The sequence below is a fragment of the Diabrotica undecimpunctata genome, chromosome 7, assembly GCF_040954645.1.
Source record: "Diabrotica undecimpunctata isolate CICGRU chromosome 7, icDiaUnde3, whole genome shotgun sequence".
Lineage (NCBI taxonomy): Eukaryota > Metazoa > Arthropoda > Insecta > Coleoptera > Chrysomelidae > Diabrotica > Diabrotica undecimpunctata.
Window position 1 is genome coordinate 115,358,680 of NC_092809.1, and position 13,255 is coordinate 115,371,934.

At 31.2% G+C, this 13,255-nt stretch overlaps 1 protein-coding gene across 2 annotated transcripts in view; it reads right to left on the bottom strand.

Moving 5' to 3' along the window:
- Positions 1–5,070, bottom strand: part of LOC140446937 (salivary protein Tsal1-like) — a 56,187-nt gene extending 51,117 nt beyond the window's left edge. For both annotated transcript variants that reach the window (XM_072539535.1, XM_072539534.1), the window contains exon 1: positions 4,942–5,070. The gene's annotated coding sequence lies outside the window, so the exon portion shown is untranslated. The remainder of the gene's footprint in view (positions 1–4,941) is intronic.
- Between the last annotated feature and the right edge of the window lie 8,185 nt (positions 5,071–13,255).

The following is a 13,255-nucleotide window of genomic DNA, read 5'->3' on the forward strand; positions in this document are numbered from 1 at the left end:
TTCCATTCTGAGAACCTTTCTTTTAAATACCAGCAACCACTTATTTTCCTCTGATGTAGAGCCCATGTTTCACTTTCATATGTAACAATTGGGCAAATAATTGACATGTACACTCTTAATTCAGATTGTCCTTTTGGCAGCTTAAATCTTAATAATAATGACAGTAATGCTCTATTCCCTGCAGTTACCTTGGTTAAGACCTCTTTTTCTTTGTGGTTGTCATCTGTGGTTACCCCCCTAGAGATCTAACCTCTTTTACTACTTCGAAGTTGTGGTCATTAATAGTTATGTTCTGTCTGGTCTTGGATTTTCGGTTACTAGCATGTATTTTATCTTCTATTTATTTGTTTGAAGACCCAAAATACCTATTTCCTCCTTGAGTTGTAAAAACACCTCTCTTAAGTCACTTGTAGAATGAGCGACTGCATCTAGATCATCAGCAAAGGCCAACAATAGTTTTGGTCCCCGATTTGCAAATGTCCCTGTCAGTTTAGACGATATTCTACTTATTGCGTATTCTAAGGCTAAATTGAATACCAACGGTGATAAGGTGATCCTTGTCGAAGTCCTAATGTTATACTAAATCGCATCGATGTTCTCTTTCCTATCTTTACCTGTGCATATGAGTCTGTGCATACGAGTCTGTCTCACGCAAGTTTGAGTTAGCTCCACTAATTTTCATGGTACTTCTATTTCTAGCATTGCAAGTCCTAGTCCAGTTATGCTTGCTGGAAATTTTCCAAAATTTGGTGTATATCTCGGTTAAATTGAAAGACGAAAGCCGCATTGGTAGTCGCCTAGGATATCTTCCGAATACGGAGTGAGCCTCTTTAGCAAGATAATTGATACAACTTTATATTATAAACTATTTCGAATTTTTTTTTATCTCCTTTCTTATGTATGAGTATTAAAACGCTTCCATTCCATTCCCTAGACATTTAATGTTACACAATTTTTGATGTAAACTATTCCTTCTTATTTATCAAATCTCAATTTATAGAAGTATTTCTTGGCGCTTTGTAATCTTTAAGAGATGCTATTGCATTTTATACTTCTTAAAGAGTTGGTGCTGGTATTTCCACATCTGCAGATTGGAATGTAATATCTGCTTCCTACATCTCAGTTTTGATATTTAGTAAATTTCGAAAGTATTCCTTTCATCGTCCGTTTCATCCATTAGTATTAGTTCATTTGCTTCATTCCTTATAGTTTGTGTTATCTCAAAAGCTTTACATTGTTTGACTGTCTTTACTTCTCTAAAGTATTTTCTTACTTGATTCCTCTCGCCACTTATGTCCAGTTCTTGTACCTGCTGTTGGAAATAGCTCCTCTTTTTAGTTCTGAGAAGTAGCCCTGTCTGTGCTCTTGTTCTGTGAAAATCTGTTTTGCTCTCATCTGTAATGTTTTGTAGCATTTTCAATATTTAGTGAGTTTTAATTTTCAGCACTTCCTCGCATTGTTTATCAAACCATTTCCGTTTTGGGCGAGTTGTATTTTTCCAATGGTTTCCTTCGCTGCTTGTTCTATAACTGATGCCACTCGCTGCCATGCTTATCCTAAGTCTACATTATGCTCTTGTTCTCCCAGTAATTGAAATCCGTTGCTTCTTCATAATCCAGTTTTTTATTTGAGTTTAAAGAGCTTCCTTCTATGTTTTATTTTTCTCTTTGTTCTTGTTGTTTTAGCTTATGTACTGATACTCCTGTTTGCTTCTCTCATACTTCGCGAATAATAATGTTACTAGACGGTCTTGCATCAATAAGAAGATGATCTATTTGGTTACGTGTTTTTTCATTATTTGAAACTTATTTGACCTTGTGAATATCTTTCTTTTAAACTGAGTGATTTAACAATCATAATCATATTATTAGATATTACGAATTGTGTTGACCGGTGTTCAATTATCATTTGTTGTGTTGTGTAAGCTATACCAATTACTTTTCTTAAATATTCTTCCTTACCTAGTTTAGCATTACATTCTCCCATTACTATTTTGATGTCGTGTTTTGAAGCCGCTTTTTTACTTTTGGTCTAATAATTCATAAAATTCGTTCATCCTATCTTCTTCGGTATCTTCTATTGGGCCCATATAATGAATATATAGTGAGATTATACCACTTACCTATGAGTATAGCAGATTTGTTCCTTTAGATAGAAATACTAATACAGGATTAAACATCATGCTTTTAGATGAGACATACTGAGGGCATTTATTATATCGACTCTAATGCTTGTTTATTTGTTACGGCAAAGTGAAGAGAAGAACTGACCAAATTCGTCCATTATACCGACCTGATTTACTGATATGTAGTAATTTGTTTAGAGTAATTCGTAGTCACTGAATTCAAACTTGAAATTTTTCCGAAAACATTGGTTTTGGTTTTCAATTTGATATTTTACGCCTCTTCTTGTTAAGCCTGTATCTACTGATTTATATTCTGCGCGATTCTTATCCACTGTTTATCTGCTATTTCTCCTATGTCATCTATCCATCTCTTTTGAAGGCGCCTTTCACTTTTCTTTGTCGCCTTTGGTTGTTCTTCATTCTGTGATTTTCTTAGTTTATCTTTTTTCGATGTGTCTCGTTACATGATCTGCACAGCTTTATATTTATTTTTTTTTTTAAATATCTAACTTTTGTTCTTATTCTAATTTCCTCGGTCCTGATTTGATATCTCAGGAAAACATTGAGCATTGCTCGTTCATTTGTTTTGTTATACAAATAGTGTAGATACAAAGACTCAATATATCACGGTCAAAATGGGGGACTTTAACGCTAAGGTAGCGCAAGGTGGCGTTAGAGAATATATTGGAAACTATGGCCTTGGTGACAGAAACGAGAGGAGTGATCGATTATTTCAATTTTGCCAGAGCCAAAGATTTAATTATAACTAATACTCCTTTTCGCTGCATTCGACTAGGCTACATATATACCTCTCTATAGCATACACCTAAAAACATGTTAAGAATTTAAATAGACATCATATATTAATTTCTACAATTAAAGATAAACTAAAAAAGCTAAACTGTAAACTTTACTAATCTGGGAAATGAGCACTTCCAAAAAGATGTAGAAAAAGAAATTAACGAAAATCTCAGTAATATAAAAGCTCAAATAAATAATGCAACTGATGTAGATAACAAGTTAAATCCCTGTCTTAAGACGACAATTTCTTCTACTTTCGTATGCTGCATCAACATCGGCAGATCCGTTTAATTCCGTTCAATCCCTATTTATTACAATTCCGTTTTCTTCCAATAACATTATCCAACAGCTTATCATAAAACTTATATCTTAATTAATTTCTCCACTACTTGACTTGAAAAATATTGACCTCATTCTGACTAGTTTATTTCCTTTAACTTTACTTCCCCTGTGCCAAAAATCTTCCTTCAATAGGTACCTCACTCACCATCTTTAACATGAATCTTTTAACATTGTTATAAAGAAAGCATTTTTAGAAATTATAAAACAAACCATATGATTTATTTCTCTATACTGATGCTTCTAAAACTACCACTAGTGTTGGCTGTGCAGTAATCACTAAACATGAACTTGTAAGATCATCTCGTTACCCTTAACATGCAGCGTTTATATAGGTGAACTATATAGTATTCTGTTGACTTTTAAATTCATGTCCCATCAAAACAGACATATTGCCATTTGTTCAGATTCCCTTTCATATATTCATTCAGTCATTACAATTTTCACTGACCACCTATTAGTTCAAAACATTTATGACATATATTAAAATCTCTCTGCTCACGATGTAACAGTCTCTCTCATTTGACTGCCTTCTCATTCTTGAATTAATGGTAATGAAACAGCAGATCATTTTGCCAAAAAAACTACCAACCTTAGTACTGTAGTCAACTCAATTTAACTAGTTAACGATCTCAAACTCGTTTTTATAAAGTCAGTAGAAGAGGATACTTAGCAAAACAACTCTTCATGAAATCTAACCGTTCATTGGTCATCTCTCCCTGGATTTCCTAACTAGAAGATACGCATTGATTATTAGAAGACTCCGAATTAACCACACCAGACTTACCGATGGTTTCTTGATATCTTTTGGAGCTAGTCCAACTTGCTACCATCGTAATGTTTACCTGACTGTAAAAGACATCCTCACCGACTGCAAACAATTCACCAAACTGTATAAAGCACTTGAGTTGAAACTTACTGAGAGGAAATGTTCAATACCTCTACAGAGATCACAAGTACTATACAGTTTCTAAAAACCGCTCAACTCTACCACAAGATTTAACCTAATAGACATTAGTTAAAGTGATATAATTATTATTGTTTTTATTATTTATTGTATATTTAATATTATTGTTCCTGTTCCAATGGCCATAGTTGTCGAGGTACTTTATGTAAATAAAAAAAAACATATCATTACTTATTGTTTGTTAAATAAATAACCATATATCTATATTTAATTGAACAAAGTTTTTTTTATTTATAATAACAAGTAATATTTTATAAAATCGAAATATTTAAAGTGCTTATGAAGCGTATGTTTTATTCAAATAAATCCACATACATGGATATTTGACACAAATAATATGCATACATATGTGCATATATCACATAAGTAGGTATATATATTATTTTTTGGTCTGCATATTTGCCTAACTGCAATGAAAAGGATCAATATGACCTTGGGACAAGAAAACGATGATAATCAGAAGCATTTAAATGACAGTAAAATAGTTTGTATTTGAAGTCAAAGTCTTACAAGAAATCAGAACAGAATTTGTGTTAAAACACATAAAGTATATCAAAAAAAAATGCGTACTCTAAGATAAAAAGAAAAACTTTAGTGCTATAGATACACAAAATCATAATAATATTTACAATAGTAATTAAACTAAAACAATCGCAAGAACATATTAACGAAAATATTAATAAAACTATGACTACAAATTTTTACTGACCTGGATAACTTGGCAAACGCACTTTCAACTACGAGTAAAAGATTTTTAGATTCTACATCACTTATACCCAAAATAATAAACGACACCAACACATAATTTACAACAAATGTAGTGTTATTGTTACTGAAATATTACAGTATATACCAAAATAATTTGAATAATTGGTAAAACTGCGTTTTAGGGTCGTCAGCGCCATCTATCAACAAGTAGAATTAAATGTGTATAGGGGATTTCTTCTAGTGAGTGACTTATTTTCATTATATTTTTCGATAGAACACTGTGATATTGAGGTTTTAAAAGCGGTTTCTGCTTATTAAATATGTGAAAATATAGATTTCTGATACAAATGTGAATTGAAGAGGTCGTTGCAAGAATAGTCCACGTGCATTTAATAGTTTTAAAAAAATCTATTCTATAATTTTATTTTAAAGGTTATAAGAGTTAGGAATCTATTTTACTAAGTTGTAGTTATATTTTTGTTTTTTTTTAATAGATAGTAAATCTGTTCATCAAAAATGCAAATATTTAGCTCATTATTAACTGCATTACAAGTTATAACCAAAAATAAAGAGAAAAGAAACTATAGAAATAAAATAAGATTTTTGTCATTATAGCATATTTGTAGCATATTTCTTTTTAGGGTGCCTGTCTGTTCCGAACGTTGGCGATCATTCTGGCTATGATGACTTTGTTGGTTGCTATACGGAATAGCTTTGTTGAGGTCTTTCTATACCATGCTCTCAGGTTAGCAGGCCAAGATATTCTTCTCCGTTCTGGGGTCCTTTTTCCTTAATTTTTAACTTGCAAAATGCATTGGAGTAGCTTGTATCTGTCGCATTAATTTTCCTAAAACCGCCTTTTAGCTTTCTTTATTATATTCAGTACTACTAGTATCACTTATGTACGAAGCTGTGAAGATGTACAAAGCATTATAGGCTAGTTTTATTATAGCCCATAAAAACACATGTAATATTGCTAATTTCGTGCTTACAAAAGTTGTGTTTTTAATCGTTTTAATTAAAGTATGTAGATTTTTTTTATTATAGTTTAAAAAGGCATTTTTTCTGTTTATTTCATTATGTTAAAATTTCCCTAATTATTAGAAGTCACTCATGTACATTAGTTTTTACATTTAATCAGATTTCGAGGTAAACTGGTCACTCCATGTCGAGGCAAAATGACTCCGGGGACCATTTTACCCTTGCTTAGCCTACCAAATAAAGTTTTGAGTTATACAGGAATATTTTTCATAATAATCAAATTTAATGTAGGTGTATTATCTTTACCTAAATAGTGTTGGTAAGTGAACTAAATGTAGACTACTTTATTCGTAGGGGAGATGTCAGAACATTACCGGTACCTTCTTTTAGGCAACAGATTATTCGAAAAGCCTTGGTCGATTCACTGCAATAGTGCCCAAAGAATTGGAGACTTACTTAAAGGAGTATGTTTTAGATAGGGATGACAAAGGAACAGTAACAAACACAGGTTTTCTAAAAACGAAAAGTCAGCTGGAACGGCTTGGTTTAATTTTCTAAAGAAACATTCATAGATTTCTTTTAGAACTCCTGAGGCTACCTCAAGATACAAAATACAAAATAAAAATAACATCAATCCTATAACAATATATATTATGAAGGTGTGGTATCCAGACGGTATCTAGCAAGTTGCCTAAAAATTTTAGCACATAAAGGGCAGAAACAGGTTGGTTTCTTAACAAGCGCTGAAAGAAGATAAAATGTCACCACTGTTCTCTATGTAAATGCTGCAGATTAATTTATTTCTTCAGCAATAATATTCCCTTGCAAACGAAGGAATGAATCAAGGCGTCCCATATGGAACACTGTCCCTTTACAACTAATCTGGATACATAAAATCTGACACCAGTATGCTGTTCTTAAATTATTTTCAACAATATACACAGTGCTAGGGGTACTAGGGGTATAAGGTACTAATGGCGTATTTTATTGAGGAAGTTATATTATGGCTTAAAACAAACCCTGGAACAGTCGTAACTCTGTACAATATAGCTAGCTTGTTTGGAAAGTCGGATCAAACAACAACCACACTTAACAAAGGACTTAGTGGATTCAACACAATATGCATCTATTCTTTTAATCCGGACATATTCCCATATTATAAATTTAAACCACTGTATACAACTGATCGACCTATAGTGAAAAATAAAACCGTTGATCCTATTCATGAACCAAGAAGTACTTCTCTACAAAGAGATACTTTTTCGCTTCGAAGTTCTTTACCTATAAGGAAAAGAAAAATACAAAGAGATACCTCTTTGCTTCCAAGTTCCTAACTTATAAAGAAAAGAAAAAATCGTAATACGTCCTTATCAGCCAAATAAGAGGACTGGGAAGTAAATGGACGATCTTCAGATGATATCACCTTTTTGGAAAGAGTCCGCGGGATTGCCAGAAAATAAAACTTTATCTACTGCAGCTTCAAATCCGAAAGTCGTTGTTTCAAACGATAAGGTTGACATTACAAGCTCTGCAATTAGTAATTCAATGTGAATTTCCGAAGTTAGCACCTATAAAGAGAAAGATGGCGTTAAAAGGAATAAAATTCATCATCTTGTGTAAAAAGATACTTGTGTAACTCCATATGCTATATCTCTACTACCTTAGACACCTCCTTTGACAAGGAGTTCAAGAACTTTGTAAGGATCAACTTGATCAAAGGAACAAGGTTTTCACATCTACACCAATTTATCTTTTCATAACAGAAAACCAGAAACACCGAAGTCAACTTCAAACGCCAAGAAAAAGAAAAAACAAAAAATTTAATTATGCTGAAGACGACGTCGAATGTATATTTTGCTGGGAATTATTTAGTACATAGCAGGCGAAGAAGGTTAAGAATATGTGCACTTTGTGCAATAAATGGTGCCATGTATTGTATGCGGGTGTAACTGGAGAGCAGAAATTGTATGTATATTTGCGATTTTTGTAAATAGCAATGTTTTATTATTTTTTCTTTACAAACGAACTGTAGGCATCATTTTACCTTATGGTCGTGGTCATTTTACTCTAACCATGGTATAAAACCTTTAGAGCTTTTTAAAAATAATGGTATTTTTCTTTTAATTGCATATGTAAATATAATTGTTCCACAAAAATATGTCCTGCTATCCTCTCCTCTTATTGTTTGATTAGATTTTATTTAATTATTTTGTTTTTTGTTATTTTTAGCATAAAAAAATGTTACAGGGACCATTTTGCTTCACTCTCCCCATCTATGATAACATTGTTTTTATTACACATTAGGGTGGGCCGAAAAAAAAGCCTTTTTTTTATTTCGTGTTGCTATATCGCGGAAAAGTTGCTACTACGACTTTACGTAAGTACAGCAGAACCTACTCATGAACATAAAATTTTAGTTTCGTTCATTATGAAGTCTTACGTGCCTGTCTGGTTCAGTGTAAAGAAAAGTAACTATTTTAGGCAATACAGGCAATACAAGCTTCAAGATTTTTACCTGAAAATCTCCTGCAAGTTGTTGATATCGTCATAGAGAGAAACTCATTTTTTGCTCATCCTGAAAATTTGTTTCTAAGCATGCTTGTAGATGATGGGAAGCATATCCGAGAGCTAGCTCTAAGAAAAGTAATAAAAGCGAGAAACACAACAACAAGACCGTTACCTAGTAACTTAGTTACTCCAAAACTTATTTTCAGTGAAACTGACTACACAGAGATGATAGACTGGGGCACATGTCAGTTATCGTCCCTACCTCTATTGCGAAGACCAACTGAATTTTTTTAATGAGAAAATCTGGAAATGTTAGTAAATGAAAATTTGATAAGTTTCCATGCCATACGCAAGCTGTGAAACGTTGTGTGAAGCTTCTGACTAAGGCGTCGAAAAAGGTCGTTGGTGCAACTCCAACGGAGTTGGTTTTTCTCGACCTACCCTATTACATAGCTCATTTGCACTTTAGGTTGTATTGTATGCAAAGTTCGTTAGAGTGGTGATCTTATCTTTTTAAATTCTTGTACAAACTGGGAAAAGAAAGTATTGGTATTTATAATGTTTGTACTTTAGTAAGTTATTGTAATCTTTTTTTCTTATCCAGTTTTTCTATTATGTTTACTGTACTGTAAACTTGTACATAAATTAATAAAGACACACACATACGTTTTTATATTTTATTTGTGCTCTTAGAAAACGTGTAACTTTTTATAACCTAGTCAATCTGTTGACTGACTGATTGACATCCCTACCTTTACTGCTAGTGCCGCCAACCTTAATATCGTACAGTTATTTATATCAAGTTATATCATACAGTTTTTATAGCGCCTTACAATTTCCGGTTGTTAGTTTCCATTCTCGCTTTACGTTCCTATCTCCAACCTGAAGATTCCTCTACGACATTGTTCTTTGAACGTCTTCTAATCGTATCTAGGTATTTGGTCTTTCCCTATTTATTCTTTAAACTGGTACCCATTTTATTATTTGCTTAGGTCGTCTGTTATTCATTATTTCGACATGGCTGTACCAAATAAGTTGTGTGCCTTTAAATTCTTCAATAGTAGTTGTTAAAACTCTCGTGTTTGGTTGTTGAGATTTTATGTTTAGTGTTGTTAATTTTATGGCAGATCTTCGCAAGTAGTCCCTTTCTAAAGATAATAAGCGACGTTCTAGACATTTGTTTAGCGGTTCAAACACTACAATACTTTTAAAGATTAAGTTAAACAGGAGGTAAAGCCATGAGAAGAAACCCGTTGATGTATACAGTAATATACAGTATACAGTTGTATACAGTAAAACTTTCTTTTGCCACACCCTTCTCGATTATTGCTGTTACATTAAACGATATGCCAGTCCTACTTTAGTTTGGTATAACCTGAAAAATTTTCCTTTTTGTTCGTGTGCAGGAAGATCGTGCACTGATGGCATATTCGTTCTGCAGCAGGTAATCGAAAAATGGAAAGCAAGGAATCTATCTACCCACCCATTGTTTGTAGATTTAGAGAAGGCATACGATACGGTACCTTTGAAAAAACTGTTTCAAACATTGACGAAAGTAGGTCTAAGTAGAGAGTATGTGGATGCTATTGCAGACATATACAAAAATGCGTATCGTTAAAGTATCGCTAAAGAAGGAAACTTTATATCTAAATTATTTTGTAATACCAAAGGGGCTTAAACAAGGATGTTGTCTATCTCCGACCTTGTTTAAAATATATATTCAATCATCGCTAGAGCAGTGGAGGAAACAAGTATCCGGAATGGGAATAGACATAGGCGGTGGTAAATGTCTAACAACTTAATTTTTCGCAGATGATCAGGTAGTCGTAGCGAATGATGAGGAAGACATGAACTACATGTTTAGAAAACTAAACAAAGAATATGAAAAATGGGGCCTCAATATGAATATGTCAAAGACAGAGTAACTTAAAATAGGAGATGATGAAGAAGATTCAGAGTTAGAAATTAGAAACACAAAAACATGCAATGAATGTAAATATCTCGGGTCTATAATATCTAAAGACTACCAAAAGAGACATCGAAAACACAACGCAGTAGGGAAAACAAGCGGTAAACATTCTAAACTCTCTACTATGGTCTAAAGATATTAGATTAGACAAAAAACGAAATTGACAATATATCGAAATTTGGTAGAGCCTATTATGACTTATGGGGCAGAAGTTTATTAGATCACGAACAAAGATAGAAAAATAATAGAAGTAGTAGAAATGGATTTTCTAAGAAGAGTGTGTGTGGTTTTTTCGAAAAAGATCATATATATATATATATATATATATATATATATATATATATATATATATATATATATATATATATATAGATTGATTGATAGCCCTATATTCATTTCAACGAGAACTTCAGCAATTTTCACACTTCTCACCCGATGTAAAATCTTTTCCAAAAGGAACCTCATGGTTCCCCAACACAATTTCGTGTCAATGGTCATCGGTACATTATATTTCCAACCTTCCTTTTTAATCAGATTTATATTACAAAAAAATCTGCCTAAACGATTATTTTTGTTATCAGTTCATTTTTCATACTAAGTCTGATTTCCATAGATAGAAAGCCATATTATTTTTTGTTTTTCTCTTCGTAATAGTTGAGCCCTTTCTGTCAAAAATAGTTGCTTTTTTAATTGCTTTGGTGTCTCCAACAATAAAGTTAACTTTCCTTTTTTTATAAAAAATTTTTAATTTTTTTAAATTGTTTACTAAGCTCTAATTAAAACAAGCTACTTTTTCTCCTGGCTTAATGTTTCAATATATTGTACATCAGCGATAGAATAGAAGTATTGTATTAAAGTATATTCTTTTCCTGTAACATACTGTGACATTTTTGGCACTTTTTTAAGTTTGTATAAAATCTATAAAAAATGTTAATGTTTTTTTTACTCTAATTTTATTTAGTTACCAAATGTATTTTTTAACACCTAAACCTATGCATTTGACGTTGTTTGGCATCTGTTTATGACTTTACAATCATTAGAACTGAAAAAGTGCAGAAATTACTGCACGAAACGTTTTCTATTAAAAGTTTGAAATAGTTTTTTCATAGTTTTTTTCTCCTTGACCGATATCCTCATTTACAGTGAGATTTTAATCGCACTCACATTGTGTATTTATATATATATATATATATATATATATATATATATATATATATATATATATATATATATATATATATATATATATTTTGTTATTATTTATTTTTTTTCTTTCTCTCCTTTTTTTCAATATCGATTGTGTTCAATAATTTTGTCCCAAATCAATTTTATTACTTTATATTATTATATTATTTATATTATTAATTTATATTATAACTTTATTTTATTACTTTATATATATAGATATATATTTTGTTATTATTTTTTTTCTTTCTCTCCTTTTTTTTTCAATATCGATTGTGTTCAATAATTTTGTCCCAAGTAAATTTTATTACTTTGAAGTCCTTGGTTTGTCCTCAAATACGTTATAAAATAAAACACAAAACAACGATTTATCTTTTATTTTTTAAAAACAAACAGTTTAAAAAGCCAATCACTGCATCCCTATTTATCAAACTTCAGTCCATACATAAATCTTAACTTAATGTAATAAAACATTTTACACAATCAGCAAAATCAAAAAATTTTGAGACCCAAAACTTATTCTAAATAATTTAAGCAAAAATAAATTGAAATGTATAAGAAAGAATATTTATATTAATATTACGTGTCTATTATAATTCAGTTTAAAATTGGGTTTGGTCGATAAAGCAAATAGTTATAGATATCGTATTTTTCGAAGTGAACCAACGTAAAGATTCTTAATGCTCGTTCATGGGGTCTATTGAATAAAAATGAGTGTTACCTTAGAAGTAGTAACTTTTAAATAAAAGCTAATACTTATAAGAATAAGATATTACTTATTTATATTTAAATAAAAGTAAGTTTTATCTGATAAGGTAACACTGGAAAAACATTCTGAAATTTAAGTACATACTTGTAAGTGTTAACTTATGCTTTTAAGTATTTACATATAAAATTGTCTTGTAAGGTTATTTTATACCTGCAAGATACGTTTTAACACGTTTGCAAACGTAGTTGATATTCTGTGTACTATATCCACGACAGTAAAATTTTAGCGCTGTAAGTAATCATGTCATCGTCGTCAAGTGAGGAAGAATTGCCAGTGGAGAGTGGCTGTCAAAGGTTTATATTTGTAAAAATATTGAAAAATCATATGGTTCTTCTGAATAAATCAATAGTTCCAGCAATTGTTAAAAGTGAAGAGAAGGCAAGAAAACGGATAAGAATATGACTGGTAACAAAAAAATTGGTAAATTGCATGAATGCAAAGAATGCAAACAAGAAGAAATTTAATTAAAGACTAAGGAAACGGAAAATTTATCAACACAAGAGTTGCAACGACTTGTTCTTCTTGAACAATTAAATGTTGCCCGACTTCAACCTCAAAGAGAAAAACTTCTGATAGAAAAATTGACAAATGATGTACCCCTGAAGAAAGTTTTGGAGAAGAAGTGGATAGTAGTCGCATTATATTAGAACTACAAGAATACATGAACTTGTAATGTATTTGTAATTTCCCAATATGTACTACAATTTTTTCAAGTATTTGTAATTTTCAAATATGTACTGCAATTATTATAATTTCACATTTGTTTTCTAAACTTTGTAATAAAAGTTTCAGTGTATTAAATAGCAAAACAATATATATATATATATATATATATATATATATATATATATATATATATATATATATATATATATATATATATATATTATATATATTGTAGTA